Below are 5,121 nucleotides of genomic sequence, written 5' to 3' on the forward strand. Positions count from 1 at the left end.
TCTGATTCTTTCCTTTTTCTTTTTTTAGTATTTATTTTTTATTTTTAAATTTTTATTTATTTATTTGACAGAGAGAGACACAGTGAGAGAGGGAACACAAGCAGGGGGAGCAGGAGAGGGAGAAGCAGGCTTTCCATGGAGCAGGGAGCCCGATGCGGGGCTCGATCCCAGGACCCTGGGCTCATGACCTGAGCCGAAGGCAGACACTTAACTGACTGAGCCACCCAGGCACCCCAGTTCTGATTCTTTTCTTTCTATTTTGCACCTTGTTTTATTTATAATGCCAACTTTTATCAGGTCACTAAAGTTAACTAGACAATAAACTAGGCAGAAATCGCTGTACAAAGAGAGGGAAAGCCCCAAATACCACCTTCTAGAGAGAACCACTGTTCAGGTTTATTTGTAGCAAAGAAAAAAAAGAGACTTTTGATCATCCTGGAAGAAACTGAGCATTATGTTTGGAATCTGTACTCAACCCACACCTGCAAGGAGGACACTATTCTGCCCACACCACTGATTTGCTGCTTCATTTGTCTACTGTTGGTCTAATACTAACAATTACAAACAGAGCAGCACAACTAGTCTTTGGAACAATCCCTAGAGTGTTCCAGGGTCAGGCACAACATTTCACTTTTCACACCACTGCTTCTCTTTGAGTACCTGGGCTGCCTTTTCGTCAGGAAAAGTCAGTTTGAATATGGCAGTTCTTGCAAATCTCCTCAGGAGTTTCCCCCCTGATTGTACTGGCAACCGTTTTGCATGTAACATCAAGCAAACTTTGGATTTCTAAGTAATTTGCAGCCAGAATAAGTTCGCAAAATGTTCCTCAGTCAGCTTTCAGGAATTCTTGGTCCCAAATAGGGACATCATCTGTTCACTTTGCTTGCCTCATCCATTCCCAAATCTCCCAACATGGTTGCGATAGTCACAGATTGCTTGGCAATTTCAACATCAACCTCAAATCTCTCTCCATCAGAGGTCTGCCGCTTAATCGAAGGCACGGTGCTCCATCTCAGGGAGACTGTGGGCCAGAGGCTGACAAGAGCATGGTGGCCTCAGCAACGGGAAGAGAAAGGGTGGAGAACAAGGCCACTACCGGATTATCTTCTCCCATAGATTAGTTTTGCTTGTTCTGGAACCTCACAAAAGTAGACTCATACAGAATGTACTTTCCCTCAGCTTGAAGTTTTAAAGATTCATCCGTGTTGTTGAGTGTATCTGTAGTTCATTGCTCTTAGTTGTTGAGAAGTCTTCCACTGTATTCCATTGTATGAACAGACCAGTTTGTTTAGCCATCCTCCGTGTGTGGACAGCTGGGCTGTTTCTAGTTTTTGGCTCTTATGAATAAAGCTATTAATATTTTGTATAAATATTTTTGTGAGCATATATTTGCATTTCTCCTGGGTGTATTTCTAGGGGTGGAATTGCTGGGTTAGAGGGTAGGAATATGTTTAGTTTTAGAAGAAACTGCCAGACCTTTTACCTGAGTGGTTTTACCATTTTATGTCCCCACCAACGACATATGAGACTTCTGGTTGGTCCACAGCCTTCATATCCTTCATGGACATACTGTTCATTTGTATATCTTCTTTTGTGAAGTGTCTGTTCAAATCTTTTTTTTTTTTTTTAAGAGATTTTATTATTTGTTTATTTGAGAGAGGGGGAGGGGCAGAAGGAGAGGGAGAATTTCAAGCAGACTCTGTGCTGAGCGTGGAACCTGACATGGGGCGTGATCTCACGACCCTGAGATCATGACCTGAGCTGAAACTGAGAGTCAGACACTCAACCAACTGAGCCATCCAGGCGCCCCCTGCCTGTTCAAATCTTTTGCCCACTTTTCTTTTTTTGAGTTGTCTTTTACTATTTTTATTATTGTTGGAGTTCTTGATATACCCTGCATGCCAGCCCTTTGTCAGATATATCTTTCACAATTGTTTTCTTCCAGGTGGTGGTTTGTCTAGCCCTTTTCTTAATGGTGTCTTTTGGATGAGCAGAAAATTTTGATTTTGATGAAATCTAGTTTAGCAAAGACATTTTAATTTTTATTTATTTATTTTTTAAAGATTTTGTTTATTTCTTTGACAGAGAGAGACACAGTGAGAGAGGGAACACAAGCAGGGGGGAGTGGGAGAGGGAGAAGCAGGCTTCCCGCAGAGCAGGGGGCCCGATGCGGGGCTCGATCCCAGGACCCTGGGCTCATGACCTGAGCCGAAGGCAGACACTTAAAGACTGAGCCACCCAGGCACCCCTAGCAAAGACATTTTTAAATGGTTATTGCATTCTTTGATTTGTCCAAGAAACTTTTTGCTTGCCCCTGAGTCATGGAGATATTCATTCATGTTTTCTTCTAGAAACTTTACAGTTTTAGCTTTTACGTTTAGGCTGATGCTTCATCTCAAAATAATGTTTGTGTATGATGTAGGGGTCAAGGTTCATATTTTTCCCCTACCTCACTATTCTAGCAATGGTTCGTTTGATAAAACTTTCCTTTCCCCATCTGACTGCTTTGGCACTTCCGTTGAAAATCAGATGATGGCATGCGTGTGGTTCTGTTTCTAGGATCTCTTTCCTGTACCAGGGTCAGCTGATTTTTGCCATGGGCTCAGTATTGCCAGACCTCCCAAATTTTAGAGGACAGCATAGAAACTCTGATGGTTTCTAATGTGAATAAGTCTAAATTTTTAAATGTTGAAAACCAACTCTAAATTTAAATGAACAAACAAAGAGACCAACTCCATGCAGCCAAACAAACTCATTGGGTCTGGGGCCTTGGGAGCAGGGGAGATAATTTCAGCAGGAAGCTGGATATATGTATATTCAAGTATAAATCAAGCTCCTTATTTTAAGTGACAGGAAATGGGAAGGTCTCCAGGGCAGGCAGGTGGGTTTCAATAGTCAGTGCTTGTTAATGAGAATTCGCTGCCAGGGTGAGTTTAAAACCCAGGCCTGAGGTTTCTTTGGTGCCCAGGAGACTAGGGGAGTACATCTGGGGAGCTATTTGGAATTACGTCTAGAAAGAATAAAGGCAGAGAGGGCCAGGTGGGAGATGAGGAGAGGCCAGCATGCCCTGGGTTACAGTGCGGGGACTGAGAGTTTAGGCCTCTAGACAGACCAGTGACAGGAAAGAGAGAAGGACCAAGAGAGCCTGGGTGAACTGATTTGGAGTCAAGGGTCTGGAGTGGAGGGGACTAAGACGGGACAGTTCTCTAGGCCCAGGCCCAGAAAGATGCCTCGTGGAATTGGCTGAAGGTCTCTTTGGCTCTCTGGGTGGTGACTGACACAGGGCTCTCAGCAGCACCGCCTACTTGTCATCCCCAAGTTCAAGTTCCTAGTTTTTAACATGTTAAGATTACAGTTTACATTTAAAAAGTTCAACGGGAACCACTTCACATTTTTTTTTTTAATTTTATTTATTTATTTGAGAGAGAGGGAGACAGAGAGAGTGAGAGAGTGAGAGCCGGCGGAGCGGGAAAGGGAGAAGCAGACTCCCCGCCGAACAGGGAAAACAGGGAGCCGGACGCGGGGCTCCACCCCAGGACCCAAGATCATGACCTGAGCTGAAAGATTAAGACGCTTAACTGACTGAGCCACCCAGGCGCCCCCACATGTTTCAAACATAAAAAAAAAAAATACTAAAAATGATGAATGAAAAGTCTTTTTCCCACCTGTCTCCCATCTGCCCAGTTCCCGTCTTCAACCCCTCCACCCCCAGCTACCATTTGTACAGTTTATTTTTACCACAACCAAGGACACTAGTTTGGCAGCCATGTCTGTCTGACAGAATGTTGAGTGTGCCGGTTGGACCCCATGGGGTAGAGCTCACTGCAGTTGGCTGCATGTAAGAGAAAACAAGCAGGCCTACATTAAAGCCAGATAGAACTTTGTGAGAACTTGCTAGAACCTTGCCTCATGAATATGTAAGAGAGCGCGATCTGGACAGGAAATCATCCTACTGAAGTGTGACATGGGGCTTGCTATGGACTACATTGTGTCTCCTCAAAATTCCTATGTTGAAGCCTTAACCCCCAGTGTCATGGTATTTGGAGGTGGGGCCTTTGGGACGCAATTAGGTTTAGCTGAAGTTATGGGGCCTCCGTGATGGGCTTCGTGTCCTCAGGAGGAGAGGGAGAGACCAGAGCCCTGTTTCTGTCAGCACTGTGCACGGACGCCATGGGAAGGCAGCTGTCTGCAGGCCCGGAAGCGAGCTCTCACTAAGAGCCCCACCATGTTGGCACCCGGACGTCCACCTGCCACCGAGTCCACGCTGCTTTGTGACAGCAGCCTGAGCTGCCTAAGACGGGGACTCTGGCACCAACCAAAAAATGAGCTCCGAGAAAACCGTGGAAAGATTTTCAATTCTTTGAAATACACCTTTGAATGGTTTTGCCCAGAGCATCCCAGTGTGTTGTACTTGAAAGTGCAGGCTCACACAGAGAGACTGAGAACCACTGGTCTGGAGGAAGGCTCTGTGGGGGAAGGGGACGACCACAGGGACAGGACCCTGAAGTGCTAGAAGCCCGCGAGAAGTTGGGTGGCCTATGAGCACAAGGGTGATTAACTTCAACTGTGCGTCTCCGGCTGGGCTCACACTCTTGCCAACCGCTAAACTCTCCTCTGGGAGGAATGTAGAGGGAAGAATGAATGCATATGAGAGGATTTGCAAACCTTCAAGGGTGATGTTGGGTTCTGGATGTTGGCTGCCTGACTCAACTTCTATGGGGTAGAGGGCATTTTCATGGAGATGATTTCAATTTCTTGTCCCCACTGCCATTTATTTTGATTTGAAGGTAATGCTGCCCTCTCCTGGGCTAATCTTGCAACTGCAGCCCCTGCCCACCCAGAGTTAACACCCCCCCCCCCCCTACGCCCCCGGCAACGGAGCCCTAGCTCGATCTCAAGTGGTGTCAGTATCGCTGGGGGTCTCAGGCTTTGCTAAGTCACCATGGTGGAGTCAGCTTGCCCTTCAGTGCTATATCCCAGAGGCTGGAGGTGAGATAAACAGAAGGCAAGTGACTTTAGGGTCTCCAAATAGAGCCCATCCTTTTTCTTTTTCTTTTTCTTTTTCTTTCTTTCTTTTCTTTCTTTCTTTCTTTCTTTCTTTCTTTCTTTCTTTCTTTCTTT

General features: G+C 45.6%; 1 pseudogene; it reads right to left on the bottom strand.

Moving 5' to 3' along the window:
- Positions 1 to 627: 627 nt before the first annotated feature.
- Positions 628 to 1,568, bottom strand: LOC116637839 (annotated as a pseudogene).
- Between the last annotated feature and the right edge of the window lie 3,553 nt (positions 1,569 to 5,121).

The sequence above is a fragment of the Phoca vitulina genome, unplaced genomic scaffold (assembly GCF_004348235.1).
Source record: "Phoca vitulina isolate PV1807 unplaced genomic scaffold, GSC_HSeal_1.0 scaffold1, whole genome shotgun sequence".
Lineage (NCBI taxonomy): Eukaryota > Metazoa > Chordata > Mammalia > Carnivora > Phocidae > Phoca > Phoca vitulina.